The sequence below is a fragment of the Physeter macrocephalus genome, chromosome 5 (genome assembly GCF_002837175.3).
Source record: "Physeter macrocephalus isolate SW-GA chromosome 5, ASM283717v5, whole genome shotgun sequence".
Lineage (NCBI taxonomy): Eukaryota > Metazoa > Chordata > Mammalia > Artiodactyla > Physeteridae > Physeter > Physeter macrocephalus.
This window is the reverse complement of record NC_041218.1, coordinates 1295560-1306941: the sequence shown is the minus strand read 5'-3', so window position 1 is coordinate 1306941 and position 11382 is coordinate 1295560. Positions and strand designations below refer to the sequence as shown.

At 44.2% G+C, this 11382-nt stretch overlaps 1 protein-coding gene across 1 annotated transcript in view; it reads left to right on the top strand.

The window, feature by feature from the left end:
- DNAJB6 (DnaJ heat shock protein family (Hsp40) member B6) overlaps window positions 1–11382 on the top strand; it is a 38898-nt gene that overhangs the window by 1478 nt on the left and 26038 nt on the right. The window lies entirely within an intron of this gene.

Sequence of the window (11382 nt, the reverse complement as noted above, 5' to 3'; positions counted from 1 at the left end):
CTCCGGACGCGCAGGCTCAGCGGCCATGGCTCACGGGCCCAGCCGCTCCGCGGCATGTGGGATCTTCCCGGACTGGGGCACGAACCCGTGTTCCCTGCATCGGCTGGTGGACTCTCAAACACTGCGCCACCAGGGACGCCCATGGCTAGAATCTTTTAAGGCAGGTAATTGACTTAGTGGAAGAGTTCGGCCGAATGACCAAAAAAGGAAAGAGAAACAAACTCTCAGCATTTGAACTTGTGTGTTGCTCGTTCAGTTTTTACTCTTTTTCTAATAGTTAGGCACATCCAAATGTTTTCATGATATCTGAAAGGCATTTTGTACTTCTTTCCTCCGCCCTCTCCCTAGACCACACCCTCCCCGGATTCCGCCTGGGAAGTTTAATCCAGACTGTTCCTGTTTCCAGAGGCCTTAGCTCCTGTGGGTTTAGGAGTTGAGTATTTGTACGGGCTGTGGTAGAAATATGAGTGCCCTTTGTGCATACGATCCAGGGAGCTGTGGAATTTTGGGGGTTATGCAGAGTCTTGAATTTGGGGAGTGAATTGGCTCGGTCTGGGTGTGGATGACTTGCCAGGAAGTGGGAGGAGAACAAAAGGGAATGAGAAGTTGGTTTTTGAGATTTGCCTAAGCAGGCTTTGTGTGGTGCTGTGCAAGACTAGGAGGTTGGGAGTTTAAGGGCTTTCAAAGACGTTGATATATGTTCAGCATCCTCTTCAAAATATCAGTGTTTTAAATTTTTCTTGACCTCAAAGTGGTAGATTTGGAAAGTATTTCTGGTTGCAGGATAGAGACTCACCTGGAGGGCTGGGTGGAGAGTATTATTTGAGTAATACTCTGAATACTAGGTCAGCGTAGGGCACTGTGGTGGGATACCTGCAACCAGTGGCATACAATCGCTTTCCTCTTCAAGCAAACCCGTTATTGTTTTAGGTGTTAGAACCCAGGGTAGAACCGTTTTCCCCTGTGTCAGCTCTGTTTTGGACAGTTCCACACAAATATAATAGTACTTCTCAACAGCAACGACGGCTTTCAGCCTAGCCACCTCACATACCGAGTTTGGGGTGGAATGGTCTGCATTTTTTAGTTTCAAAGCGGGCACGGTTATTTTCAGTCCGGCTTTTCAGCATCGCAGTGTAATCCTGAGCGTGTCATCTTAGTGACGTTGGTGTTACCTCTTGCCTTCCACTGGGGTGCAGTCTGTATGACTGCCTGTTCAAGGTCAGCTGCTACCTTGGTTAACGCTTAAAGGATGATTGAATGTCACTTCTGGTGTCTGTTGGTAAGGATTGAGTGAATGCAGTCTTTTGATATTTTAAATTTTTAGAAAACTTTTTTTTTTTTTTGGCCTTTTCACTTCGTTGGAAATGATCTACAATTTAGGACGGTGTTCTGTGTTAAAAATCTTTCTTGCTTAAAATTTGTCCAGGACACCACCCGGTGGCGAGAGCAGGTTAACTGCAGGCTTATCAGTGAATTAGGATGGGGTCAGTGGCGAGATTTAAGAAGTGCCATAGTTTCTCTCGGGTGAACAGAATTTGAGAGAACTTCAAACCTGAAAAAAGTGAGGTAAATGAAGAAAAGTGAAGTAGATGAAGGTAAGAATAACGTATAGAAAGACAATTTTGAAGCCTCATTGGAGAAAATGGCTTCCTGGATATGTCAGCTAGAAAAAAATTTGATGCTTTTATTGTAGATTATAATGTGTTTTTCAAACTTTTATATTTTTAGGGAGACATACAAAAAACAGTTGATTCCTTTTGTTTCAATATCCTATTTAAGAAAGCAGTAAATTTTGGAGCGTGTGCTCTAGAGTGTGAGCTCGCTCCTCTTCCATTCTTCCATCAGAGGATAAAACTTTTGTTTGTGAACTGAGTAAATCTTTTTAAAAAATACGTGATTTTTAAGGTGGGGGAGATTTCTGAAAAAAAAAAAAAAAAAACAAAAATAGTTAGAAGGGTTGCAATGTACATCAAAGTAGAAAAGGTTCTTATTTATATCCCTCACCTTATTTCAGAAGTTATGTTATTTAGGCATAGTTTGGTTTTCTCTTAAAATTGTCCTATGTAAAATTTGTAAGGACTTATGGCCATTTTAAGTAAAAAGCACCAATCATTGCATATGGCCGTGAGGCAGTAGAACTACTGGCTGTATGTCAGAATACTCCAGGTATTTTAGGGTTCCGAAGCTCAGTTGCAAGGATCAGTTGTCCCGGGAATGGTGAGTTCCTCGTGCAGCATGGGATTCTATGCACTCTGAAATTTTCATCCTGCCTTTTACCAAGAAAGACATTTAGAGCTTACCTTGTGCGTGTGATGGCGCACTGGGGCTCTCCTGTGAGGTCCTTTGGGCAGGCCTGGAATTTTAATTGTGTTCCTTTGTGACTATAGCATTGTCCTGGACCCAGAGTACTCAGAAAATATTGGTTGAATTGGATCCTTTTTCCCGGTTTGTCTGTTCCCTGATTAACCACTCTCTGTGGTTAATAATGGAATCCAGAGTTTAGGAAGGTTGGACAAAAATACAGATAGCATACAAATTCAGTTCACAAGTACCAGGACTGAGTACTTGTCATGTGTTATTTTAATGAAATGAAGTTAGTCATGCCTCCACGTGTCTAATAAGTGATGATTGCCAGTTGAAAGAATGGTCTTGGATCCTGAGTTATAGAGGAAATAACTTCCCTTGTTTGTTTCTTTTTTTTTTAAATTTATTTTTGGCGGCATTTGGTCTTCGTTGCTGCGCGCGGGCTTTCTCTAGTTGTGGCGAGCAGGGGCTACTCTTCGTTGCGGTGCGCGGGCTTCTCATTGCGGTGGCTTCTCTTGTTGCGGAGCACGGGCTCTAGGCACGCGGGGTCAGTAGTTGTGGCGCACAGGCTCAGTAGTTGTGGTTCGCGGACTCCAGAGCGCAGGCTTGGTAGTTGTGGTGCACGGGCTTAGTAGTTGCTCTGCGGCATGTGGGATCTTCCCGGACCGGGGCACGAACCCATGTCCCCTGCATTAGCAGGTGGGTTCTTTTTTTTTTTTTTTTAACATAATAGGGTTTTTTTTTTAAGATGTTGGGGGTAGGAGTTTATTAATTAATTAATTATTTTTTTGCGTGTTGGGTCTTCGTTTCTGTGCGAGGGCTTTCTCTAGTTGTGGCTAGCAGGGGCGCAGGCGGGTTCTTAACCACTGGAGCACCAGGCAAGTCCCCCCTTTGTTTGTTTCAGGAATGCTTTGAGGCATATTGAGTAAGAACGAACTTTAAGTAGATGATCTGTGATAAGGATTGGTAGTTCACCTCTGTTTCTCCCCCTACATCTGTGTGTTCTGGGAGTTCATCGGATAATGAAATGACGTGCAGGAAACTTGGCGACGTTTATCATTTATTTTCTTTTAAACTTGCCTACTTCTATTCCATTAAGCAAGTAGTATTGAAGAATAGTTTCTTGTCACAACATGAATTCATCATTTAAACGAAGATGTTTACTTTAAGATTTATCCTTTTCTAAGTTAGAAGTAATGAGTATTTTGATTTGCTGGTTTTTTTAAGCTAAAGACAGAATGTCTTCAATGGACAAATCGCATTATGTAAAACCGTGTGCAATATAAATAGCGTTCTATGGGATGGATAATAATGAAAAGCTTTCTGGAGGGAGGAAGGTTGTTTTTCCCCCTTCAGCTCCATTTTCAATATGGAGTCTCTTGGAAGGAATGAAGGAGGATTTTTATTACAAGCAGAGTAAGGTTTCTTAGACGTTAGATGGAGAGATAATTTGAGAACAGACTCTTGGGTGGAAAGATGGTTATTTTTAAAATTTTTCAATCTTTTTAAAATACTTATTTGGTTGCGCCGCGTCTTAGTTGCGCCTCGAGGGCTCCTTGGTTGCAGCAACTGGGCTCCTTGGTTGTGGCATGTGAACTCTTGGTTGCGGCATGCGTGTGGGATCTAGTTCCCTGACCAGATTAAACCCGGGCCCCCTGCATTGGGAGCCCGGAGTCTTCACTGCGCCACCAGGGAAGTCCCTATTTTTATATCTGTTATTTGGCTGCACTGTGTGGCATGCGGGAATCTTAGTTCCTCCACCAGGGATCGAACCCATGCCCCCTGCAGTAGAAGCGTGGAGTCTTAACCACTGGACCGCCAGGGAAGTCCCAAGATGGTCAGTTTAGCCCAGTTACACAGCTTATTTGTGTGGATGGGCAAGATTTGGGACAGAGTAGCCAAAGGTCTCAGAATCACAACAATCATGTTGGGCACATATATTCTTTATTTTTTTTTTTTGAATTTTTGAATTTTATTTAGTTTTTTAATACAGGGAACATATATTCTTTAAGTGTTGTTAAGAACATGGGGCATGTGTAACGACTTGGAAATTCTCCTTTAGATAACTCATTAAAGTAAAAATTTTATAACTTAAAAAAGGGTCCAGTTAAGCTGTTGAAAAAACATGGGTTCTTAGAGCTGATTCATCGTGGAGCACCTTACACTCTAGATGGGTATTTGTGTCTGTCACCTGAGGTGCTTGTTTAAAATCTTCTATGAATATTTCAGGAGGAGGGGAAGTAAATGCTTCTACTGAGTTGGCCATTTTAAGTTGACTTTACACGTCCATCCTGACACGCTCCATGGGGTGGGTGCCGCCTCTAATTCTTCCTTTTTTTGTAGAAGTGAAAATCCTGTTTGGATTTCTTGGGCTGGCAAAAACAAGGTATTAATGTGGGCCTTTCTTTTTTTTCTTTTTTTTTTTTTTTTCCGGTACACGGGCCTCTAACCGTTGTGGCTTCTCCCGTTGCGGAGCACAGGCTCCGGACGCGCAGGCTCAGTGGCCATGGCTCATGGGCCCAGCCGCTCCGCGGCATGTGGGATCTTCCCGGACCGGGGCACGAACCCATGTCCCCTGCATCGGCAGGCGGACTCTCAACCACTGCGCCACCAGGGAAGCCCGTGGGTCTTTCTTAAAGAGGAAGTGTTGTAAAGAGAACTCTGGAAAAGCAGGGGACACCTGTATTAGTAAACTGGTCAAGGGGTAAAAGACTATGCAACGACTGCACGTTAGAGATGATGTTTACAGTTAACGACCACCTCTTTGTCAGTTGTGAAGAAAACTGTCTAGGCTCTCTCCTTCCAGGGTACCTTGAGATGTGAGCTAATTATGATGTGAAACCATAATGCTTGGTAAGTACATACAAGTATTCTTAGTTTCATCATTTATAATTTTATTTTTGGTTTTGATGTACATAGTAGTAGTTCAGGTACAGGCAGACCTCGTTTTACAGTGCTTCCCTTTATTGCACTTCTTAGATCCTGCCTTTTTTACAAATTGAAAGTTTGTGTCAACCCTGCATTGATCAAGTCTTTTGGCCCCATTTTTTCCAACAGCTTTTGCTCACTTTGTATCTCTGGGTCACATTTTGGTAATTCTCGCAATATTTCAGATTTTTTCATTATTATGTTATGGTGATCAGTCATCTCTGATGTTACTGTTGTAATTGTTCTGGGGCCCTAAAAACCCCGCCCATCTAAGACAGCTCGTGTTCTGTCTGCTCCACCAACCCGCCATCTCTCTCGCCCTCCTCTGGCCTCCCTGTTCCTGAGACACAACAGTATTGAAATCAGGCCAGTTAATAACCCTCAGTGGCCTCCAAGCGTTCAAGTGAGGGAAGAGTCGCATGTCTGTCACTTTAAATCAAAAGCTAGAAATGCTGAAGCTGAGAGAGGAAGGCGTGTGGAAAGCTGACAGGCTGAAGGCTAGGCCTCTTGTGCCAAACAGCCAAGGCGTGAAGGCAAAGGAACGTTCTTGAAGGAGATTAAGGTGCTGCTCCAGTGAGCACACGAATGGTAAGAAAGCAACACAGCCTAATTGCTGTTGAGGAGAAAGTTTTAGTGGTCTGAACAGGTGAACAAACCAGCCACACCATTGCCTGAAGCCAAAGCCTAATGCAGGCAAGGCCCTGACTCTCTTCAAGTCTGTGAAGGCTGAGACAGGTGAGGAAGCTGCAGAAGAAAAGCTTGAAGCCAGCAGAGGTTGGCTTATGAGGTTTAAGGAAAGAAGCTGTCTCCATAACATAAAAGTGCAAGGCGAAGCAGCAAGTGCTGATGTAGAAGCCACAGCAAGTTATCCAGAAGATCTAGCTAAGATCATTAATGAAAGCGGCTGCACGAAACAACAGATTTTCATTGCAGATGAAACAGCCTTATGTTGAAAGAAGGTGCCATCTCGGACTTTCATACTAGAGAGGAGAAGTCAATGCCTGGCTTCAAAGCTTTGAAGGTCAGGCTGACTCTCTTGTTAGGGGCTAAAGCAGCTGATGACTTCAGTTGAAGCCAGTGCTGATTTTCCATTCCAAAACCGTAGGGCCCTTAGGGTTATGCTCAGTGTACTCTGCTTGGGCTCTGCACGTGGAACGACAAAGCCTGGATGACAACATATCTGTTGACACCATGGTATACTGTATATTTTAAGCCCACTGTTGAGACCCACTGCTCAGAAAAAAGATTCATTTCAGAAAACTACTGCTCCTTGACAGTGACGCAAGAGCTCTGATGGAGATGTACAGTGAGGTTCATGTTGTCTTCATGCTTGCTAACACAACATCCATTCCACAGCCCACGGATCAAGGAATAATTTTGACTTTCAAGCCTCGTTATTTAAGAAATACATTTCATAAGGCTGTGGCTGCTATAGATAGCGATTCCTCTGATGACCTGGGCAAAGTCAGTTGTAAACCCTTTGGAAAGGATTCACCATTCTAAATGCCATTAAGAACATTTATGATTCATGGGAAGGGGTCAAAATACCAACGTTCACAGGAGTTTGGAAGAAGTTGATTCTAACCTTCATGGATGACTTGGAGGGGCTCAAGACTTCAGTGGAGGAAGTAACAGCAGATGTGGTGGAAACAGCGGGAGAACTAGAATTAGAAGTGGAGCCTGAGATGCGGCTGAATTGCTGTAATCTCAGGATAAACTTTCACAGAAAAGCCTTGCTGCTTATGGAGAGCAAAAGAAAAATGGTTTCTTGAGATGGAATCTACTGCTGGTGAAGATGCTGTGACGATTGTGGAAGTGACAACAAAGGATTTAGAGTATGACACGAACTTAGTTGATGAGGCAGCAGCAGGGTCCGCGAGGACTGAGTCCAATTCTGAAAGAAGTTCTACCATCGATAAAACGCTACCAAACAGCACGGCACGCTGCAGGGAATCCTTGTGAAAGGAAGAGTCAGTTGATGCAGCAAACTTCATGGCTTCGTTTTAAGAAATTGCCACGGCCATGTAGCCACCAACATGGAGGCAAGATCCTCCACCAGCAGAAAGATACTGAGGGCTCAGATGATGCGTAGCATTTTTTTTTAGCAATAAAGGTTTTTAAAAAATTAAGGTATATACATTGTTATTTTCGAGATAATACTCTTGCGCACTTAACAGGTATAATGTAAAGTAACCTTTTATATGCACTGGGAAGCCAGAAAACTTTGTGTGACTCACTTAATTGGCTTTATTGTGGTCTGGAGCCAAACCCACAATATCTTTGAGGTGCCTGTATACAATTTATAAGTATGTGCACATATCCTGGGGAGGTGTACACTTTTCTACTCAAGTGGTCCGCACGTGAGTTTAGGTACCATGAGACTTAAGTGTGTGTTCTGAAACTCCTAACATTGAAGGCGAATAAATTTATTGGAAGAGGCAGGGTTTGTTTTTGTTTTGTTTTTTTGGCCGCGTAGCGTGGCTTGCGGGGATCTTAGTTCCCCGACCAGGGATTGAACCTGTGCCCTCGACAGTGGAAGCGCGGAGTCTCAACCGCTGGACCGCCAGGGAAGTCCCAAGAGGCAGTTATTTTTGGTTTATGGGTATTAAGCTAGTTAGTGGCTTTACTAAAGAGGCAGCGTTAAAATTTTTTTACTCGATTAGGCCTGTTTTGTTGGAAATTGCATAGATTAACAAACTAGTCCTAAGAAACATTCTTTTTTTTTTCTTAATTGAAAATCTAAAGCATTGGTTTTCTCCAGCTTCCTTAACATACAGTAGATGGTGTCAGTGGGAAATCAAGAACTTTGATCATTGTTGTTAGAAACGAGCATCTTCCCACTCCTCACCCAGGTTCCCTTTAAGTCTGCGTCGGTTTTTGTTAGGACCGTCCCTGTTGGCGTGAGAACTCCTGTTGGACGCTGGTCCTTTCCAGGGTGGGTGCCGGTGGTCACACTGGGGGCTGAGCACTGGAAATGGGGCTCGTGCGACCGAGGGGCTGAGTTTCCAGTGCTGTTTAGTTTTAATGACTGTAGGTGTAAGTGACTGTGTTTGGCTTGCGGGTCCGGCAGCTCGGTTTGAGGTGGTGTTTGCCGGCAGCAGTTCCCACCTGCCTGAAGTCCTCGTGGACACAGCTTTTAAAAGTCTGTTCCTGCGTTTCCACGCAGCGTTCTGTCACAGAAACCGTGCCTCGTTTTCCGCGGCTGAGGGGGAGGTGCGCTGACCCCCGGGTGCGGGGCGTGGAAGCACGCTGCTCCCTCCCCCCAAGGGCAATTGAGAAGGGAGCCAGGTCGAGGGGTCTCAGGCCCCCGAGGGCCCGTGTGTTGTGGTATTTCCTGTCCCCTGTAGTGCCAGCCGAGCACGGAGGTGACGGGGACAGACATGGACACTGGAGGTGTTGGGGGGCGGGGTCCAGGTTCTCACTCATCCTCCAGCCTTACAGTCTTCTCTGGGGAGGAGGACACTTGGCCAAGTGTTAGGGGCTAGGTGACGGCCACTTAAAATATTTAGAAATACTGAATTCTGTAGATAAATTCCTGATACAAGTGTGTAAGTGGCTTTTTTGTTCTGTATTGTTTTTTTTTTCACTTGCGGGATCTTAGTTCCCTGACAAGGGGTTGAAGCCAGGCCACCAGTGAAAGCACGGAGTGCTGACCAGTTAACCAGTGGACCGCCAGGGAGTTCCCATTAGTGGCTTTTTATTTTGTGTAAAACTCCGGGGTTAGTCCAAAGTAATTTGAATGCAATTAACCTTTTATGGATTTTGGCAAAACTTAGATTGTTTCTTTTATGCTTGATTATTCTGAAGTGGCAAGAAGTGAATTAATCTGTGGCTGACACTGCAGGGTGGTTGGTGGTTGTGGGATCAGTACTGAAGCCGACTTCTCAGGTTTCCAAGGAGGTATCCTTGGGATAAGGGACCTCACTTGATCCTCTGTTTCTAGACCTTGGGGTATTGTCACTTTATTGTCTCTAGAGCACGTGTTTTTTTTTTTTTGTTTGTTTGTGTTTTTTTTTTGCGGTACGCAGGCCTCTCACTGTTGTGGCCTCTCCCGTTGCGGAGCACAGGCTCTGGACGCGCAGGCTCAGCAGCCGTGGCTCACGGGCCGCGCCGCACTGCGGCACGTGGGATCTTCCCGGACCGGGGCACGAACCCGTGTTCCCTGCATCGGCAGGCGGACTCTCAACCACTGCGCTACCAGGGAAGCCCTAGAGCACGTTTTAATTTAGTTTGTATTAAAATTTGTTAATCTCTTGGCACTGGTTGAATACTAAAAAGATAGTGTTGATAAGGGAGAGTGTCCATAGCATCAAGTACTTGAGCCCTGCCCTCGCAGCAGGGCTTGATGGCGCAGGCTGACTCCATAACCTCTTTCTTTGCCCCACTGTCTCCATAACCTCTCCCCAACACTCTGTTCATACTTTCTTAATTGTATATGCCTAACTTGTTTACAGGTCTGTCTTTTCCTAAACTTGGTGACTTGGTCCCACGAGTATCATGATTGTTTTCAATGTTAAATTTACATAGTGAAATTCACTCAGAATTACATCATTGTTTTTACTGAGAGTGAATGCGTTGATGGTGTAATTGGTATCCAAAAGGGTTGATCATTTGGGATGGTGGGCCGCCATATCCAAGGTGGAATTTATGGGCAAAAGCTGTGAACTTCACTTGTCTGAAGAGCCATAGTCGTACAAAGTGAGTAATAGGAGGCAGGACAGTGACCGCAGGCTCAGAAAGACCACGGCTTAGCCAAGTCTGTGTTGGTCATCGGGTTCTGGTGTTTCCTAGGGGAGTTGAGGGAAGTGCGGCAATGGTGGTCTTACTTTTTGTTGGTGACGGCTGGAGCGTGTCCTCATTATCAGTGTTGGGTTCTGGGTGCCAAGGAATTGCAGCTTTGGAGCTTCCTCTCGGCCGGCACCAGGGTAGTGTTCTTAGGAGTTAACTGCAAAGAAATGTGAGGCTGTATTAGCCTAGAGAGTGAAAACTGCATGAAGATAAAGCCCTTGAATGTTTGAGGACATCTGTGTGGAAGAGAAATTCAAATGCCTTATGTAACCTGAACAAGGACCTAGAGGGACAGTTCCCTGCAGGCTCCACTGTTCAGAAAGAAGAAGTAGCCGTCCAGAACTAAGGGCTGCTCCCAGAGTCTGTTGGGGCAGAGAGAGTGTGGACTGGTTAGTGTTTGTTGTAGTGGGAAGGTGGTTTGAATTTGGTTTCTTAAAAGGTCATTTTTGTTTAATAGGACCGGGTTGATACTGTTGGGCCAAGTCTGTGCTTTGAGAATCACTGTGTTGGGGGGTTTCAAGATAATAGTGTTTTCAAATTCCGGCATTTCTTCTGCATTTGTCTGCTGGAATTCATCTATAAAAAGAAGGTTGGCTCATCAGCTATTTGGTTTCACATGTAGTTTGCATAGGAAAGGCAGTGCAATAAATGCTTAATTTTTTTTTTTTATTGCTGTTACGTATGCTTTAAAAAATTTATTTTTTTGGCTCCGCCTTGTGGCTCTGCAGGATCTTAGTTCCTTGCAGTGGAAGCATGGAGTCCTAATCACTGGGCCCCCAGGGAAGTCCCTGGTATGTGTACTTTAAATGCACGACAGAGAAATAGGTAGTAGGGATTTGATGTGCAATATGAGAAATATAATTAACACTGCTGTGTGTTATATGTGAAAGTTAAGAGTAATCCTAAGAGTTTTCATCACAAGGAAAAAATACTTTTCCTGTGTCTTTTATTTTGTATTTATATGAGGTGATAGATGTTCTCTAAACTGATTGTGATAATTGTTTCGTGATGTATGTAAGTCGAATTGTCATACTGTGCACCTTAAACATGCGTAGTGCTCTATGTCAGTTATACCTCAGTAAAACTGGAGGAAAAAAATGCGTGACAGCCGTTCTTTTTAATACTCAGAATCCCTTCTGATCTGTGGATGTTTCATCAATTTTGCTCCGATGTCATTTTGACATGGTTGCACATTTTTCCCTTTTTGACTGACTTTTGAACTTTTTACTTTGAAACCATTGTATATTTACAAAAGAGTTGTGAAGATAGTACAGGAGTTTTCCTGGATACCATTTTTTTTTTTTTTTTTTTTTTTTTTTTTGCGGTACGCGGGCCTCTCACTGTTGTGGCCTCTCCCGTTGC